The sequence below is a fragment of the Heterocephalus glaber genome, unplaced genomic scaffold (assembly GCF_053883595.1).
Source record: "Heterocephalus glaber isolate CG9 unplaced genomic scaffold, H.glaber_assembly_v1.0 deba00001617, whole genome shotgun sequence".
NCBI lineage: Eukaryota > Metazoa > Chordata > Mammalia > Rodentia > Bathyergidae > Heterocephalus > Heterocephalus glaber.
Window position 1 is genome coordinate 175439 of NW_028258387.1, and position 20402 is coordinate 195840.

The 20402-nt window shown below is 50.5% G+C and overlaps 1 protein-coding gene and 1 pseudogene across 2 annotated transcripts in view; one reads left to right on the forward strand and one right to left on the reverse strand.

Moving 5' to 3' along the window:
- Window positions 1–20402, reverse strand: part of LOC110347605 (sperm motility kinase 2B-like) — a 112229-nt gene that overhangs the window by 53820 nt on the left and 38007 nt on the right. The gene's annotated exons all lie outside the window — the stretch shown is intronic.
- LOC147822424 (epsin-1 pseudogene) lies at window positions 741–1644 on the forward strand (annotated as a pseudogene).

Genomic DNA, 20402 nt, shown 5'->3' on the forward strand with positions numbered 1-20402 from the left:
CCATGGGAGTGGGGCCAACAGGAAACAGCCTTCTTTCCAGCTGGCCTCAGGAATGCCGCTTCCTCTTCGTCAGAGCTGGGGTTAGGACTCGCTGGTCAGATAGAGGGAGCTGGCATCTGGTGGCAAGATGCGTTCAAGTGAGGGCTGCAGGGCAGGACTGGGGCAAAGTCCCCGGGCAACAGGGGACTTGAGCTTTTGCAGGCGGCAGCGGCAGAGCTCTGCAGCATCTGGCTGTCCATCCTCCGGTAGCTCCTCGGTGCCCACCGACTCGGGAGCTGGAGGCTTTTCCGTTTCCTGGGCTGGGATGGGGTGGTGTCCCCAGAAGTGGGAGTGCTGGTGGAGGCCGCAGCGACCCCGTGGAAGCAGTCTCTTCCGTGGGGCTGACGGAAGTGTCGGGCCGGGAGCCTGTGCCCCAAGAAGGCTAGCACAGTGAGGTACTGGTTCATGTGCATGACGGCATCCAGCAGTGTGCACATGTTGCGCAGGCTCTGCAGCCTGGCCTCCAAGTGCTGTCGCTTGCGGCCTTCCAGAGCCCGAAGCTCCTCTGTGGTCAGCCCAGCAAAACTCACAGGGGCAAAGGCATAAGAGGAAGGCAAAGGGTGGAGGCGGGGCATGCCCATCCAGGGAGGAGGGAAGGGGAAGGCCATGTCAGGTATCATGTACAAACGGGCCTGACATCCTTTCAGCTCACTCCTGCACCAGCCTCCAAGCGTGGGGTGTGTGGGGGGAGGGGAACACCCATGACTGCTGCTGTCCCTGCAGCTGCCCCTGCCTTGGACTCCTGGGGGGGGACCCGCTGTCCCTCCAGCTGCTGACCCCTGGGGCAGTCCAGCTCCCATGCTAGCCTCTAGGGACCCCTGGAGGTCTGCTGCCTCCAAGGCCCTCAGTTGACCCATGAAGCGGGACACCAGTCCCCGCACCAGGAGAGGGGCCCAGGCCCAACCCATGGGGATGCTCCGGGGGCGTGGCCTCCGTCAGCAGACTCCAGCCTCGGATCCCTGGGCTCGGGCGCCAGCTTTCTCCAACCTGTGGGGAGGGTCACCTGCCAAGCCGAGCACCAATGGCACTGCAGGGGTACGGGTGGGGGCCTTTGACACTGAGCCTGATGAGTTCTCAGACTCTGACCGAGTCCGCACGGCCCTGCCAGCCTCGGGGAGCAGCACGGAGGAGCTGGAGTTGCTAGCAGGAGAGGTGCCCACCTGCAGCCCAGGGGCCTTTGACATGAGTGGGGTCTTGGGCTCTTTGCTGTGGGGAGCCCCCACCCTCAGCCCCCATGTCCCTCACATGGAAGAACCCAGAGTCGTTCCTGGGCCCCAATGCCGCCCTCGTGGACCTGGACTCCCTGGTGAGCCGGCCACACCCGCACCACCAGCAGCCAAGGCCTAGAACCCCTTCCTTCGGAGTGGAGCCCTGGCCGCTGGCCCCTCCATCACCAGCCCCTTCCAGCCAGCACCCCCTGCCACACTCACCTTGAGTCAGCTCCACCTCAGTCCTGTGCTCCTCACCCTGTCCCGGGCTCCACCCACTGCCATCTCTCCCCTTGTCGCCCCCTGCCCCCAACACTAACCCCTTCCTCCTATGTTTTGTTTTATTTTATTTTGTTTTATTTTTTTCACCTTATTAATACAGTGTTTATTTGTCTTCCCTCTGTCAAACCCTGAGCTGGTCATGCTTCCAGGCAGCCTGGGGAAGTGTATGGGAGGGGAACACATGGGCAGATGAGACACGGGAGAAAGAACTAGGTGAGGGGGAGAAGGGGTGAGAAAGGCCACCATCAGGCAGATGAGCCCCATGGCCTCTGAGAGGGTGAAAGCCAGAATGGTGTAGGAGAAGAGCTGCTGCTTCAGAGAAGGGTTCCTGGCCTAACTGATGTGAGGCTCCCAAACACAGTGCCAATCCCAGCCCCAGAGCCAGCAACCCTAACTGCGGCAGCCCCAGTTCCGGGGAACTTGGCTGCTGTGTCCATGTCCCTGGAAGTGATGCTGGTTTGGAAGCTGTGGCTAGGGACGAGTGAAGTCAGGGCAAGAGGGACTGCAAAGCTGCAGAGGCCCTCATCTGTCGGTGTCTCTGGTCTGTCCAGCACGACCCCAGACAGCAACTGGCTCAGCAGCGGGGAGGTGCTCCGGACCACAGAGGGGCTGGAGATGGATCTGGGACAGGCGTACTTTTCAGGGGGAGAGGGGCCATGGCAGGAGAGCTGCTCCCAGGGCTGTTTTGTGTAAATGAAGAGCACTGTATTCATGTTGATTTCTAATTACATGACATGCAGATCCATCTCATACCCTTGGTGTGGGGCCATGCTTAGGTCCTGAATCGTGTCATTCCACAGCTTGGGGAAAGAGCCATATTTAGAAACCATTTTTAAAGGACTAAAATGGTTATTGTGACCTGTTGGCTCTTAGACCCTTTTACTAATGGAGGTTATCTATAAGTGTGATATTTTGTCATAATTTTTCTTTTAACTTTATCTGTAAAAAGATTAAAAATTTAATACATTCACAAAACAATTACCATAATTTTTTCTAATGACTCATAATAGAGCCACCAATGTACCTAGAAACTGCCACAAGAGGTCAGAAATTGGAGGTCCTTCTTATAATCAGCTTTATTACTATGGTTTTGATGGTATATATGTTTGGGTTATACTTTTCTACTGGGTGTTCAAGACCAAGTTCAGGCGAGACCTATATTAATAAGAATTAACTACTTTCTATCTATCAATGTCAATTAAGTCTCCTCAGGCATTCCTTTGCACCCTGTAGAGAGCTTTTCAGCTCCTGTCAGTGTCAGCCATCAGGATGTCATGGCCTTGCTTGACCATGTTGCTTTCTGTGAAAGCACGCGAGATTTTTTTCCCTTAAGTGACACTCCATTGGCACACTATTGATTTTTGTCTTTTTGGTGTCCAATAATCTCCCTGCTCAAGAGGTTGAGTGACTTAACCAAAGTTGTAAGAGCTTGTAGAAAAGGTTCTCTCATGTCCTGGGTTGTCTGTAGACCTTGAAGCACCAGGGTCAATATATTGGGTGTCTTCTTAGCTCAATTATCTTTCTAGTTCTGGTCTCTAAACTTTAGTCGTTCCACACCCAGAAGAGAAGATCAATACCATTAGCATTGCAATGGGAGTAGTGAACTTGATTATTATAATTTTATCTGGATATCAAGCATTTTGAAATATAAAATATAGAAGGATGCTATTTTTATCAATCACGGTTCTTCTTGTAGTTGAATTCCAGTAAAATGTTAAGCAAAAAAAGCTTCAAATCAAGAGCCACACATATTTTGGTATGAAATCATGATGACATTTTCTTTATAACTCACTTAAATGTCCATCTTGGTATAAAATAGGCATTGTTAAACATACTCATTCTCCTCCCAAAACACAAAAACTCTTATCTAAATTGTTCTCCTTTGATAGGATGCCACCTGAAGAAAATACAATAGCCTACATATGTACCTGTTATCATAAGTAGCCGGAGCATAAGAGAAAGGCAAATACCTGAATCAAAAGGAGCTTTTTGCCATAAACAATATATTAGAAAATCTGTACAATCAGAAAGCATGAGCACATTTAGTATACCAAAAAATTAACAATAATAATTATCACAGTTATATGAAACCTTATGCCCTTTAATTTAGTTTGGTACCGAAAGTATGTTTTTAATAAAACCTTGTTGTTTTTCTTTTTTCACAGAAAATTTAACTTTGGAAAATGACCAAGGTAAGCATATCACAAAAATATATTTAGAACTTAAGCCTTTGGTGATAAACAATGTAAAACTATTACAATAACATATTTAAGTAATATTCATTGATGTCTCTTATAAGGTTATGAAAACTATCAAAGTCAGTCTGTTGTAACACTATGGAAACTGTTGAGGTCCCCCTAGTGAGCAAAGGCTGGAAAATAGTCCCATGCAGCCACTCTTTTGTTCACCAAGAGGAGTCCTGTTACCAGCTTTTCCAAACTTAAGGGTTTCCATTGTCATCTTGACAAACCTTTTTAAATAACATATAAAAACAAGATTGTAACAATGAATACATGGAATGGTTATATTTAGACAACAATATGCATTATATCATTTTCATCTGGTAGCAACTTGTGTGTGGGGGGGAAGGAAACACATTCCTTCAACTTTATTATTATTATTATTTTTTGGTACAGGGGATCAAACTTGGGTCCTTGTGCTTGTGAGGCAGGTGGCAGAACCACTGAGCTAAATCCCTGCCCTAACCTTTATTTATAAAGCAATTTCAATTATAGGCAAATATCTTTTTTTTTTTAATCTTTTTAAAGGAAAAAAAGGAAAAAAATGTAGAGCTCAAACAAAATAGCTGTATGACCAAACAAACATATAAGATAATTTGTTTATAAAACAGAGTGCCCTCAAATATATTTAGCCTACTTGAATAATAATATCCTTTGGAATTTTTAGGTTTATAAGTGTAAATAAGACTAGTCAAAACTTTTCATAAGCCAATTAACACAGTTCTCTTGTAGAATTAGAATCATAAGAAATGAAAGCTCTTTATGCCTGTAAATGCAAATCTTTTATAAAAAAGTTGAAACCAACAAGCAAACATACATATTTCCTTGATAAATCACTTCCACACACCTTCTCAATATACCTAGGTCTTCTGGTCTTGTATATCTCTCTTTATCCTAACAAGACAAACATACAAAATCCTCTCATATCAAAAATATATCTTTTACCTATAGCCTTCTTAATATTTTTTCTTCCTGACACTTACTATAAACTTTCTATAACAATCTTGTCTTCACCAATATAAATTTTAAAGTGTCCCCTTTTTTCTCTTTTCAGATTGTTACATTTTAAAATTTAGCTGCCGATAAAGAACAGTAGTAACCTTGAATTCTTCAACAAAGTACAGAAAAGAGCACGTTAACCTTATAATTACAATTCAAGACTTTGCAATGCACAAGAAATGTTTTAAGCACACCAATCAAACATAAACTCAAATTGAAACAAAGGTACATTGATCAATGAGCTAACATTTGTAATTTGATTTATCTTACAAAATCTCTTTATATCTGGTAGAGCATGGTTGCTATTTCTCTGGCTTGTTTTGGATTCCAGAGTTTTGCAGGCAGCATCAGGCTGATAACACAGCACTAGCCTTGGGAATCTTAAAGCTGAGAGTGTTTCTCACTGTTTTGTTTTATGCTCTTCAGAGCTTTCTAGCTGTTTTCATTCCATATACTTATCTTTTCATTACAATTCTTTTTTTGGAGGTGGTACTGGTGATCAAACTCAGGATCTTGTAAGTGGTGGAACCACTGAGCTAAATCCCCGGCCCCTTCATTACAATTCTTATTTGTGAAAATGGTTATATCTATCTTTTGCAGCATTTATTTCAACAGTGCAGGCCAGCTTAGGCTGAAAGTGATTTTTGATATTTAATTATTTCTTGTAGTATTTATTTCAACACTGCATGCCAGCTTGGGGCAAAAGTGATGACCCCATGCTTTGGTATGAGCTGACTACATTTACTACCTTCTTGCATCTGAAGCATCTACTGCTTTTTCTGGGTTTTGTTTCCGGTTTGGACTTTCTTATCTAGAGGAGAGGTGCACTGCATCATCAATTCTTTGTTTTTCTTTTTCTTTTTTCCTTTTTATTCTGAGTAGCCTTACTGAGCAGGCCATTGCTCACGGTTCAAGTGCCCACAATGGGAGTCATTTAGTGTAGACTCCTGCAGTTATGTTCCAGTCCCCTGCCCAGTATATGATGCAGGCTTGAGGAAAAAAAATATATTAGGACATAGAACTGAGAGAGAGAACATGAGTTGCCAGGATGACCAATGCCAGTGCAACCAACAAAGGCCCTGGCCAGTCCCAGGCACTGACTTTCATTGGAAATCAATCAGGGTAAAGGCAAGCTACATGCATTGTCTATGAAAATTAATGTAAACAAGGCTCAGAAGGACAAGACAAAGCATTCTCAAATTAGGAACAGAATAGACAAATATGTGGTTGTAATTTGAACAATGTCTTTTGTCAGAAGATTTTAGTTGTGGGAATAGAATTGGGTGGGAGTTACACTGACCTTGTCACATAGGCTTTGGCCAGACTCACTTCTAAAAACAAGCCAACTGTGGGTTTAACTCTTTACACCCTCCTTTGGGCATAATGAGTATCAGAGTTCTCTGAAAATACAAAAGCATAACTTAGTCAAATGGGGATGCAGAAAGCTTTGCCCAGTTCAAATGAATCAAGGCAGCTGGAGTGCCAACATGAACATCAGGTAAAGTCAGTTTCTGGGTGAAGATGGTCACCCAGGATAAAGCAGGTTGTTTCATGAAAAAGACATCAATTGATCACAAGCACAGAAGAAATGAGAACATTTATACATCTAATAACACAGCTTCAAATACATAAAACTGACAAAAATAAAAAGGACCAGTGAATACACAATCGTGGTCAGACATTTGGATAGAAAAATTAAACTCAACTTGCAAGGACCTGAAGATGTGTACATTATGGACAAAAGTGTAGTAACTGACAGTTATAGGAACATTTCAACAAAACAAGAGGGCAGCATTCACTGGTTTGCAGTGTATATGGAAGAAAATTTCAAGGGCAGACCCACAGTTATAGTCACAAAATAAATATCAATCCATTGAAAAGGATTTAAATTATAAAAAATATGCTCTCTCACTATGACGAAATACATTCTGAAATACAGGACAGCACTACTGATTGATCATAAAGCCTGAAAGGATAAAGAGATGAGGGGAGAAGTTCAGGCCAGTCAGTTCAACAACTGTGATAAAATGGACAGATTTCTTGAAAGACAACAGTGATCCAAGCACTATGGGGGGTGGACTTCAAGACCCAGGTGAAGCCTGTGCATGCGGAGTAGGATAATGATGGGGTGGCAGAGGAAATGTCATCATCCTGGACAGGTCATGGCCAATCATCTCTCCTCACAAACAGGAAGGTCAGCAAGCCTGTAACATGCATTGTCCACTTATTCCTTGGAGTAAAGCCCCCAGGACAGCAGGGGAGCAGAGGCTCCCAGCTACATATTCCCACGCAGATCCCCAACACCGAGCTTGTCATGGCCTCCTATGCCTGGAGTTCCCAGTGACTCCTGCTATCCTAGCCTTGCCATCCTACAGTATGTGATGAAGAAGATCTGTGCAACACATCCACTGGACGGAGAATCACAGGCTGCCAGAGGACTTAGCATGTTGGGGGGGGGTATTCCAAGATCTTGTAGGAGCCATCCAATATTGTCATGAGCAGGGAATCTTAGACGGGGACCTCAAACAAGAGATCCTTTCGGCAGACAACCAAGGCAAGGCTAAGATCAGGGACTGGGGGTTGAGGCTTTCGATCTTCCCAGGTAGGAAGAGACTGATTCCATGTGTGGTGAAATATTCTGGCCAAGAGATGATCTTGGGCAGGAGGTATGAAGGCCTTCACCTGGATGTTTGGTGGCATTTTATAACAACTGGTAACTGGGAAGCTCCCCTGTTATGGGGATACAACATGGAAACAAAAAGAACCTATACAGGAAGTTATCTGGCCCCTAACCTCTCTCCTTGGATGAAAAGACCTCATGAAGAACCTCATTGTCTCCAGACCCAGGATGTGGGCAACCCTACAGTAGGTGCCACAACACTGGTGGCTCAGGGCTATGCCACCAAATGGTTTAATCGACTACCAAGGTCATGCCAAAATCTGTGACTTTGGGGAGGGGTTCCGGTTCGTCCCTGGGCAGGAGGTGTCCGTGGTTCCTGGCACTCTGAAAGACTGTGCCCCAGAGCAGCTCTTGTATGGGAGGTATGAAGGCCCTCCCCTGGATGCTTGGGCCCTTGGCATCATTTTGTACGAACTGCTCACCGGGCAGCTCCCTTTTGATGGGGATACCACAGAAAAATAAAAAACATCCTATCCAGGAGGTTATCTTGCCCCTATTCTCTCTCCCTGGATGCCAAAAACCTCATGAAGAACCTCATTATCTCCAGACCCAGGATGTGGGCACCCCTAAGGTAGGTGCCACAACACTGGCGACTCAGGGCTATAGCACCAAGTGTTTTAATAGACTACAAGGTCATGCCAAAATCTGTGACTTTGGGGCCGGGTTCCGTTCCTCCCTGGGCAGGAGGTGGCCATGGTTCTGAAATACTGTGCCCCAGAGCGACTCTTGCATGGGAGGTATGAAGGCCCTCCCCTGGATGCTTGGGCCCTTGGCATCATTTTGTATGAACTGCTCAACGGGCAGCTCCCCTTTGATGGGGATACCACATAAAAATAAAAAACATCCTATCCAGGAGGTTATCTTGCCCCTATTCTCTCTCCCTGGATGCCAAAAATCTCACGAAGAACCTCATTATCTCCAGACCCAGGATGTGGGCACCCCTAAGGTAGGTGCCACAACACTGGCGACTCAGGGCTATAGCACCAAGTGTTTTAATAGACTTCAAGGTCATGCCAAAATCTGTGACTTTGGGGCCGGGTTCCGGTTCCTCCCTGGGCAGGAGGTGGCCATGGTTCCCAGCACTCTGAAATACTGTGCCCCAGAGCGACTCTTGCATGGGAGGTATGAAGGCCCTCCCCTGGATGCTTGGGCCCTTGGCATCATTTTGTATGAAATGCTCAACGGGCAGCTCCCCTTTGATGGGGATACCACAGAAAAATAAAAAACATCCTATCCAGGAGGTTATCTTGCCCCTATTCTCTCTCCCTGGATGCCAAAAATCTCACGAAGAACCGCATTATCTCCAGACCCAGGATGTGGGCAACCCTACAGTAGGTGCCACAACACTGGCGGCTCAGGGCTATACCACGAAATGTTTTAATCGACTACCAAGGTCATGCCAAAATCTGTAACTTTGGGGCCGGGTTCCAGTTCCTCCCTGGGCAAGAGGTGGCTGGGGTTCCTGGCACTCTGAAATACTGTGCCCCAGAGCGACTCTTGCATGAGAGGTATGAAGGCTCTGGGCATCATCCTGTATGAACTGCTCACGGGGCAGCTTCCCTCTGATGGGGATAAACTGCAGAAAATCCAAACTATGCTATCTGGGAGGTACTCTTGCCCCCAGTCCATCTCCCGGGATGCACAAGATCTCATCAGGAACCTCCTGGACTCCAACCCCAGGATGCGGCCAACAGTGCAGGAGGTGCTGCAGCACCAGTGGCTCCAAGGTGTCCCAACCCCCAGTCCTCCTGAGCTGCTCCCTATGCCCCCCCAGATGGCAATCCTCAATATCACGGATGGCACGGGATTTAACCTGCTGAAGGTCATCGACTCAATGAGGAGAAAGGCATGCAACAAAGAGATGGCCACATTCCTATTACAGAGCCAGGCACTCCAGGGCGGACCCTTAAGGATCTATGTGAATGCTGTGTGTGCACCTGATGAGGATACAACTGAAGAAGAAATAGCATCACCCTCAACAGCTCCTGCACCCTCATCTCACATCTCCCGGAGGAGTGCCAGTGCACCTGTCACCTTCACAGGCCTCTTATTTCCTGGGATGAAGCCCACAGGAAGGCAGGGCGGCGGAGACTCCCAGCCACCCATTCCCATCCCCAGGACGCCAACTCCCGGCATGTTCTGCCAGCCTATCCCTGCCGCTCCCAGGGTGTTCTGCCAGCCTGGCCCTGGGGCTTCCTGCTCTAGCTCCAGCCCCACCTCCACCCCTAGCAGCAGAGGGAGGCGATGCTGGAAGGCTCTGAAGAGGAGCAGCAGAGGCTGCCTGAAAGCCCTGTGCTGCTGCTGCCTGCCACCCTCAGGGCGCCACCAACACAAGGTGGCCCCAATGTAAGTAGTACCCAGCAGAGACCCAGACAACCCTCAAGGAGGGAGGGAGGTTCAAGTGCTTCCTGTGAGTGGGCTGTGTCCTGATGTCTTTTCAATTGTCAGGGAGGAGAGGAAGGCAGAGGGATGGAGGAGTCATGGTCATAGAGAAGAGTCTCAGATGGACAGGAGGACTTGCTGTGGGGTGTACTGCAGATGAGGGTGGTGGTGACCGCAGCCAACAATAGCATCTGATGTTTCCACATGTCTGGTATGTGTCCATTTCACACATCTCCTTGCATTTTTAGTACAGATCCTTGAGAAGTGACTCCGTAGACGTGGCGATCCTACTCATGGGGGATCAGCCACGCAGGAGGAAGCCATGGTGAGTCACCCTGCAGCCCTGTCTAGGGAGCTGGAGGGAAAGGAGAGGTCAAGGACACCCATGCATCAGGGGGTGGGCAGCACAGAAGGCTGTGTGGGCATCAGGAGTTGAGATTCAGTGGGAGGAAGACAGAGCAGCAGCAGGAGGGGGATTCCTCCTTGTGGACTTGACTTGTGTCAAGTCCTCTGACTCAGGGAGGCTCCCCTAGGACCAGGGAGTGCCAGGCACCTTGGAGACCCCAGACCACAGCCTCCAAACTGGGTGCAGTTGATGTGGGTGCTGGGTGAGGGTGGGCTTTGTTGAGCACAGCTGTGACTTTATCCCACAGACCTCCATGGCCTGGGGCTTCTCTCTGCTCACCTCCTGGCATGTCCGCGTGCGGGGGCTTCCATCAAGAAGCGGCCAAGTTGGCGTTGGAAGGACATTGAGCCCAGGTGAAGAGAGGCAGTACTGCCTGTTCTGTGGATGGGGACACTGTGTTGTTCCCTCGTCCCCCATGCAGAAGCCTGGACTCGGCCATGCCATGAGCAGCCCAGGAATATGCAGAGGTCACGCTGATCCTCTGTCCACTGAGTTCATGGTAGGAGCCTCCCCTGCCCAGTCACCAGACAGGCGTGTGACAGTGTCTCCACATCATCCCAGTTCCAGCCATGGAGCAGCCTGGCCCAGATGACAGTGCAGCCCAACGGACCTGGTCCTAGGCCCCGAGCCCCATAGCTAACATCTCTGTGGCCTCCCCACCTCCTCTTCTGTCATTGAGGACACAGTTGGCCCCAGCCCAAGGCAGTCTGCTTCCTGGACGTCTCTCAAACTCGGCCTGTCTTTTCCCATGCTCCATCAGCACTGTAGAGCTTTGTTCATGGCACAGATGTCGGGGACACTCAGAGCCAGGACGATGGTTCGGCCGCTACAGACACCAGTGGTGCTGGGCCAATGCTGAGGGCTTCTGCGGGTGACAGCAGGAGGGAGCCACAGGATTGAAGAACATGGAGACAGGCAAGGGATCAAGTTGAGGCAGCTTCTGCCCCAGAGCAGCTGGCTGAGGATCGATTCAGTGCCAACACCCAGAAACAGCACTGCCATGTGGCCAGCACAGTCAGTAGAGCTTCAGCACAGTGACACTTGTGATCATCTGAGAGTGCTCAGTGCCCAGTGCTGCTCTTCCTCTTCCTGCTGTCAGGATCACCGGGATTTTATGCACGAGGAGCGTGAATCATGGAGGGATAAGGTGAAGTCCCAGATTTCCACAGCCAGAGCAGGGTAGAGCTGGGATTCCAGTCTGGATCCCACAAGCTCTCAGTCATGCTGTCATCTAGCGAGGAAGACAGACTAGGGCATCAAACCAGGAGAGGCAGCATTGGCACCAAGAGGGCTGTGTTCATAGCTTTCCAGGCTGTGGCAGGACACCTGACATTCATCAGCAGAGGTGTCCGTCCAGGGTCACTGTGTGCTTGGGGCAGCGCAGCACTTCGTGGCAGGAGTGTTGGAGGAGGAAGCCCCTCACCTCCTAGCACCTGGGAAGCAGAGAGTCAGGAAGAGGCCAGGTACCAATATCCCTGTCAAGGCCACGCCCTTGACCTCTCAGGCTGCCGGGCTGCAGTCATCTCAGGAAGGTGTCTCTGGGCCCTTGGCATCTTAGGAGGGGCCTTGATTGGAGGTGGAAGGTGCTCCATTCCGTCCACAGGTGCTGGCTGATTTCCTGGGATTTTTGGGGGGACCTGGCCCCATTGTGGGCCAGGGGCCCAGGATCCCCCTGGAATCAGATGGTGTGGCCATTCCAGTCCAGTGCGGAGCTCATGCCCGGCATGCTATAGCACTGCAGCCAGGCTCTGAAGGCAGAGAAGACTTCCTCTCTGTGCTCTGGCCCATAGCCTTTGCTCCCCAGCTGGACCACTTCCTTGGGCACTTGAGTGGCACAGTTCCAGCAGGTCCAGGTTCTGCAGCTTAACCCTGATCTTCTGGCTCAGAGTGAGCTCTGGGCTTAGCTGGTGTCCCTGCAGGGCCTCCAGGACTGTGCACGCCTTCTCAAAGGGAGGGATCCTCAGCTGCAACAGGATCTCTGCTCCAAGGTAGTTGCCAATGCCATTGAAGAACCACTGGTCCGGGAGGGCCAGATGGACCAGTTGAAGGCCTTGTCTGCCGGGTTTCACAGCACATTTTTTCTGAACTATTCATTCTCCAGGTGGACACAGGGCCCAAGGTCTGGCTGCTACTTGCTCGCTGGGTCCCAGTGGCCAAAGCGCTGGATGACTGGTAGTCATCATCTTTCCCCCTGGGCACCAATGCCATGTTGTTGGTACATGTATCTCTGGCGAGATGACACCTGAGCCAGCCCGGCTCCCCCTTGGGAGGATGGGGTGTCTCTCCACAGTCCTGTCTCCAGCTCAGCAGACACCACACTGTTGCCCTGCTTCTCAGGCCTGCCACGCCCAGGCCTCCCCTGCCCCACTCTGGGCCTCTCTAGCAGGCACAGGAGTGAGAGATGCTCAGCCCACTCAGCAGACAACCACCAGGAGGAAGAGGGCTACCAAGCCCCACCTTCCCACGTGTACAGAGCCAGGCACTCTGGGGGCTAGGCTTCAGGACCCAGGTGAAGCCTGTGGATGTGCTCTAGGATCACGATGGGGATGCAGAGGAAATTTCATCATCCTGCACAGGTCATGCCCTTTTCAATGCTCCTTAGCAGCAAGCGTGTCAGTGAGCCTGCCACTAACACTGGCATCTCCTACCCAGGAATGAATCCCCCAGGAGAAAACACCAGCAGAAGCTAGAATAGTGACTTAGGGGTGAGGTTGTGCATATTCCCTGGGCAGGAGGAGGCTGTGTTTCCAAGGATGCAGAAATATTAGGCTCCAGAGATGATCTTGAGCAAGATGTTTGAAGGCCCTCACCTGGATGTTTGGGGTCATTTTATAGGAATTGGTAACTAGGAAGCTCCCCTTTTATGGGGATGCCAAATTGAATTTATAAGATCCTCCCCGGAAGTTCTCTTGTCCCTACTGTGTCTACCTGGATACCAAAGACCTCATGAGGAACCTCCTCAACTCCAGTCGCGGGATGCAGCCAACAATGCAGCAGGTGCTTCGGCACTGGCAGCTCAGGGGTGGACCACCACACAGTCCTCCTCAGCTTCTCCCTACAAACCAAAAGATCGCAATTTTCAATCCTTAGAGCCAGGATCTGATTCAACCCACTAAATGTCATGAACCAGATAAGGAGAAAGCAACACAACGAGGAGATGGCCACCTTCCTGCTGGTGCAGAAGCAGGAGCTCCAGTGGCTGGACTTCAGGACCTGGGTGAAGCCTGTGCATGTGGATGAGGATGATGAGTGGAGTGCAGCAGAAATGACTTCATCATTTTGGACAGGTCATGCCTGGTCATCTCTCCTCACCAGCAGGAAGGCCAGCCAGCCTGCTAGCTGCACAGGCACCTTATATGCAGAAGTGAAGCTCCCAGGAAAGGACAGCAGAAGTTCCTATCCATGCATTCCCAGTGGTGGGACCCCAACTGGCAGCATGTCCTGCCCTCTTAGCCCTGGAGTTCCCAGGGACTCCTGCCATCCTAGAGTATGTGATGGGGAAGACCTGTGGCAACACATCCACTGGACAGAGAATCACAGGCTGCCAGGAAACTTAACCTGGGGGTGGGGTGGGGATATTCCAAGATCTTGTAGGAGCCATCCAATATTGTCATGAGCAGGGAATCTTAGATGGGGACCTCAAACAAGAGATCCTTTCGGCAGACAACCAAGGCAAGGCTAAGATCAGGGACTGGGGGTTGAGGCTTTCGATCTTCCCAGGTAGGAAGAGACTGTTTCCATGTGTGGCGAAATATTCTGCCCGAGAGATGATCTTGGGCAGGAGGTATGAAGGCCTTCACCTGGATGTTTGGTGGCATTTTATAACAATTGGCAACTGGGAAGCTCCTCTGTTATGGGGATACAACATGGAAAGAAAAAGACCCTATACAGGAAGTTATCTGGCCCCTAATCTCTCTCCCTGGATGCAAAGACCTCATGAAGAACCTCATCAAATCCAATCCCAGGATGTGGGCAACCCTACAGTAGGTGCTGCAACACTGGTGGCTCAGGGCTATACCACACAATGTTTTGATGGACTACCAAGGTCATGCCAAAATCTGTGACTTTGGGGCGGGGTTCCAGTTCCTCCCTGGGCAGGAGGTGGCCATGGTTCACGGCACTCTGAAATACTGTGCCCCAGAGCGACTCTTGCATGGGAGGTATGAAGGCCCTCCCCTGGATGTTTGGGCCCTTGGCATCATTTTGTACAAACTGCTCACCGGGCAGCTCCCCTTTGATGGGGATACCACAGAAAAATAAAAAACATCCTATCCAGGAGGTTATCTTGCCCCTATTCTCTCTCCCTGGATGCCAAAAACCTCATGAAGAACCTCATTATCTCCAGACCCAGGATGTGGGCGGCCCTACAGCAGGTGCTGCAACACTGGCGGCTCAGGGCTATACCACCACACAGTCCTCCTGAGCTTCTCCCCAGCCCAAAACCATGGCAACCTGGAGACTTATAGCTAGGATCTGACTCCACCCACTAAATGTCATGGGCCATGGAAGGAGAAAGCAATACAACCAGGAAATGGCCACCTTCCAGCTGGTACAGAGCCAGCCACTCTGGGGGCAGGGCTTCAGGACCCAGGTGAAGCCTGTGGATGTGCACTAGGATCATGATGGGGATGCAGAGGAAATTTTATCATCCTGCACAGGTCATGCCCTTTTCAATGCTCCTTAGCAGCAAGCATGCCAGTGAGCCTGCCACTGACACTGGCATCTCCTACCCAGGAATGAATCCCCCAGGAGAAATCATCAGCAGAGGCTCTGAGCCACACACTCCCATGCAAAGAACTGCAGCTCCCAGCATGTGCTGCCCTCCCAGGCCTGGAGTTCCCAGTGAGTCCTGCCATCCTAGAGTATGCAACTGGGGGAGACCTGAGGCAGCACATCCACTGCACTGAAAACCACAGGATTCCAGAGGACTTAGCCCAGAGAATGGGGGCTATTTCAAGACAGGACTTTGCATCCATAGTACTTGCCATCCACTATTTTCATGAGCAAGGAAACTTACATGGAGATCTCAAATCAGAGAACTTTTATATAGATACCCAAGGATGCGCAAAGATCTGTGACTTGGGGTTAAGGCTGCAGAACATACCCTGGCAGGAGGAGACCATGTTTCCATGTATACTGAAATATTCTGTCACAGACATGATCTTCAGCTGGAGGTATGAAAGCCTTCAGCTGGATATTTGGGGTCATTTTATAAGAATTGGTAACTGGAAAGCTTCCGGGTTTGGGGGATACCACACAGAATTCAAAAGATCCTTTCCACGAAGTTGTCTTGTCCCTATTCTCTCTCCCTGGATGCTAATGACCTCAAGAGGAACTTCATCGACTCCAGCCACATGATATGGCCAACCCTACAGCAGGTACTGCACCACAGTTGGCTCCAGGGTGTACTTCGGCACAGTACTCAAGAGCTGCTCTCCACCCCCAAAAAGATAGCAATACTGAGCATTTGGCTAGGATGGGTTCAACCCCATAAATGTCATTGACCAAGTGAGGAGAATGCAGTACAACCAGGAGATGGCCACTTTCCTGCTGGTACAGATCCAGTCAATTTGGGGGCTGGGCTTCAGGATCTAGGTGAAGCCTGGGCATAGGAACTAGTATGATGATGGGGGTGCAGAGGAAATGTCATCATCCTGGAGAGGCAATGACTCATTCATCTCTCCTTACCAGTAGGAGGGCCAGCAAACTGCCACCTGCACTGGCCCCTTATACACCAGAGTGAAGGGGCCAGGAGAGGTCAGAGGAGGCTCCCAGCCACACACTCCCACCCACAGGACTGCAACTCCAAGCATGTGCTGCCCTCCTAGCACTGGAGCTCGAATTGTGTCCTACCGTCCTAGCCCTGCCATCCTAGAGTAAGGGATGGGGGGAGGCAACGTGTAGCAACACATCCAGTGTACTGAGAACCACACCTCCCAGAGTGCACTTAGCCTGGAAAAGGAAGTATGTGTCAAGACATCGTGGGAGCTATCCAAAATTGTCACAAGCAGGGATTCCCAGGAGGACCTCAAATCATAAAACATTTTGATAGACACCCAAGGCCAGGCTAAGATCAGTGACTTGGTGTTGAGGTTGTGCATATTCCCTGGGCAGGAGGAGACTGTGTTTCCAAGGATGCAGAAATATTAGGCTCCAGAGATGATCTTGAGCAAGACGTTTGAAGGCCCTCACCTGGATGTTTGGGGTCATTTTATAGGAATTGGTAACTAGGAAGCTCCCCTTTTATGGGGATGCCAAATTGAATTTATAAGATCCTCCCCGGAAGTTCTCTTGTCCCTACTGTGTCTACCTGGATACCAAAGACCTCATGAGGAACCTCCTCAACTCCAGTCGTGGGATGCAGCCAACAATGCAGCAGGTGCTTCGGCACTGGCAGCTCAGGGGTGGACCACCACACAGTCCTCCTCAGCTTCTCCCCACAAACCAAAAGATGGCAATTTTCAATCCTTAGAGCCAGGATCTGATTCAACCCACTAAATGTCATGAACCAGATAAGGAGAAAGCAACACAACGAGGAGATGGCCACCTTCCTGCTGGTGCAGAAGCAGGAACTCCTGGGGCTGGAATTCAGGACCTAGGTGAAGCCTGTGTATGTGGATGAGGATGATGATGGAGAGGCAGATTAAATGTCATCATCCTGGATATGTCTGAGAGTACGCAATGGGGGAAAACTTGTGGCAACACATTCACTGGACTGTAAAACACAGGATGCCAGAGGACTTAGCCTGGAGAGGACAGAATGGCAGGAGGGTCCCAGCAACACATTCCCATCCACAGGCCTGCAGGTCCCAGCATGTCTTCCCCTCCTAGCCCTGGAGTTCGCGGTGAGTCCTTCAACTGTAGCCCTGCCAGCCTAGAGTATGTAATGAGGGGAGACCTGTGGCAACACATTCTCTGGACTGGGAACCAAAGGATGCCAGAGGACCTAGCCTGGAGAGAGGGGGATATTTCAAGACATCAGAGTTGCCATCCAATACTGTCACAAGCAGGGAATCTTGCGGGGGGACCTCCTATCAGAGAACTGTTCCATAGACAAGCAAGGCTGAGCAAAGATCAGTGCCTTGGATGTGAGGCTGTGGAACTTCCCCAGAAGGAGGAGACCCAGTTTCCATGTACACTGAAATATCCTGACCCAGAGATTATCTAGGGAGGTATGAATGCCTTCCTCTGACTTTTTGGGGTCATTTAATACAAATTAGTAGTGGGGAAGCTCCCTTGTGTGGGTATGCCACATAGAATTCAAAAGCTCCTTTCCAGGAAGTACTCTTGCCCCTGTTTTCTCTCCCTGGGTGCCAATGACCTCATGAGAACCTCATCAACTCCAACTGCAGGACGGGGCCAACCCTACAGCAGGTGCTGCAGCACAGGTAGCTCCGGGGTGCACTGTCCACACTCCCCCTGAGCTACGCTCTACCCTCAATAAGATAGCATACTAAGCATTATGGCTGGAATGGGATTCGACTCAATAAATGTCATGGGCTGGTAAGGAGAATGCAGTATAAGGAGGAGACGGCCACCTTCCTGCTGGTGCAGAGCCAGGAACTCTGGGGGTTGAACTTTAAGACCCAGGTGAAGCCTCTGAATTTGGAGTAGGAATACAATGGGGGTGGAGAATAAATGTCATCATCCTGGACAGGTCACGGCCAGTCATTTCTCCTTAGCAGCAAGAGGGCCAGTGAGCCTGTCACCTGCACAAGGCCCTCATGCCCAGGAGTGAAGCTGCCAGGAGGGAAGCTCCCAGGAGGGAGGGGCAGCAGAGGCTCCCAGCCACATATTCCCATCCAAGGGACTGCAACTCCCAGCATGTCCTTTCCTCCTAGGCCTAGAGTTCCCAGGAAGTCCTGCCATTCTAACCCTGCCATCTGAGGGTATGCGATGGGGGGAAACCTGTGGCAACACATTCACTGGACTGTGAACCACAGGAGGCCAGAGGACACAGCCTGGAGGCAGGGAGATGTTTCAAGACATAGGCATTGCCATCCAATATTGTCACAAGCAGGGAATCTTACATAGCGAACTGAAATCAGGGCAATTTTCCATGGAAATTTTCCAAGGCGAACTGAAATCAGGGAAATTTTCCAAAATTTTCCAAGGCCCAGCAAAGATCAGTGACTTGGGTTTGAGGCTGTGGGACTTCCCTGGGCAGGAGGAGACTGAGTTTTCATATTCAATGAAATATTCTGCCCCAGAAATGATCTTGCAGGGGGGAAGTATGAAAGCTCTAATCTACATGTTTGGGGTTATTTAGTACAAATTGGTAACAGGGAAGCTTCCCTTTTATGGGGATTGCATATAGAATTCAAAAGATCCTCTCTGGGAAGTTGTCTTGCACCTGTTCTCTCTCCCTGGATGCCAGTGGCCTCATGAGAACCTCAACTCCAACCCCAGGATGTGGCCAACCCTATCGCAGGTGGTGCACCCCAGGGGGATTCTTGGTGTACTGCCCAAGAGTCCTGCTGAGCTGCACTCTACCCCCGAAAAGAGAGCAATACTGAGCATTATGGCCGGGATGGGATTCAACCCAATGAATGTCATGGAACTGGTAAGGAGAGTGCCATAAAAGCAGGAGGTGGCCACCTTCCTGCTGGTGCAGAACCAGGAACTCTGGGGGCTGGACTTCAGGACCCGGGTGAAGCCTGTGCATGCGGACTAGGAGTATGATGGGGTGCAGTGGGAATGTCATCATTTTGCACAGGCCATGGCCAGTCATCTCTGCTCACCAGCAGGAGGGCCAGCCAGCTTGCCACTTGCACTGGCCCCTTACTTCTTGGAGTGAATCCCCCAGGACAGCAGGGCACCAGAGGCTCCCAGCACACATTCCCATCCACAGGACGGCAACTCCCAGCCATGTGCTGCCCTCCTAACCCTGCCATTCCCAGCGTGTCCTTACATCCTAACCCTGCCATTCCCAGGGCATCTTGCCAGCCTAGCTCTGTCAATAGCAGCATGTCCTGCCAGCCTAGCCCTGCCCCTCCCAACATGTCCAGCTGACCTAGCCCTGTTGCTCCCAGTGTGTCCTGCCAGTGTAGCCTTGGGGCTTCCTGTTTCAGCTCCTGCACCACCTCTGCACCTGCCAGCAGTGAGAGGTGCGGGTCTGAGTCTCTGAAGAGTAGGACCACAGGCTGTCCTATGCTCCTGCTGCCTGCTACCCTCGGGGTGCCACTGACACAAGATAGCCCCAATGTAAGTAGTGCCCACTGCTTCTCAGCCTTTTGGCTAAGCTCAAGTGCAATGCAAGGTAGTGGCCAGCAGAGACCCAGACAACCCTCATGTCATTTTCACTTGTCAGGGCAGAACTGTAGGAAGGAGGGGAGGGGAGAGGGATGGAGTTGTGGTTGGAGGGAAGAGTCTCAGATGGACAGGAGGACTTGCTGTGGGGTCTACTGCGGGGGGTGGGGTGGTAGTGGTAGTGACTGCAGCCAACAATAGCGTCTGGTATGTTTCTAAGTGAGCATGCTTCACCCGTCTCCCTGTATTTTTACTGCAGATCCATGAGAAGCGACCCCATAAACGTGGACGTCCTTTAGCCACGCAGGAGGAAGCTGCAGGGAGTCACCCTACAGCCCTGTCTAGGGACCTGGAGAAAGGAGAGGCCAAGGACACCTGTGTACCCTGCAGGAGGGAGGTGGATGCGCAGCACAGAAGGCTGTGTGGGCATCAGGAGCTGAGATTCAGTGGGAGGAAGACAGACCAGCAGACGGATCATGACTCCCTGACTTGTGTCCCTCTGCCCCAGGGAGGTTCCCCTAGGCCCAGGGAGTGCCGGGCACCTTGGAGTCCACAGACCACAGGCTCCCAACTGGGTGAAGGTGGAGGTGGGGGCCGGGTGAGGGTGGGGCTTGTCCAGCACAGCCCTGACTTTATCCCACAGTCCTCCGTGGCAAGGAGCTTCTCCATGTCCTCCCAGCTCACCTCTTGGCATGCTCATGTGCAAGGGCTTCCATTCAGAAACCGCCGAGGTGCTGCTACAAGGATGGTGCGGCCAGGTGAAGAGAGGCAGTGCTGCATGTTCTGTGTCCTGGGACACCGCTGCTGTGACCACTGTGTAGAAGCCTGGACATGGCCATGCTGTGAGCAACCTAGGAATGTGCAGAGGACGCACTGAGCCTGTCCACTGAGTTCAGGATGGGAGCCACCCCAGCCTG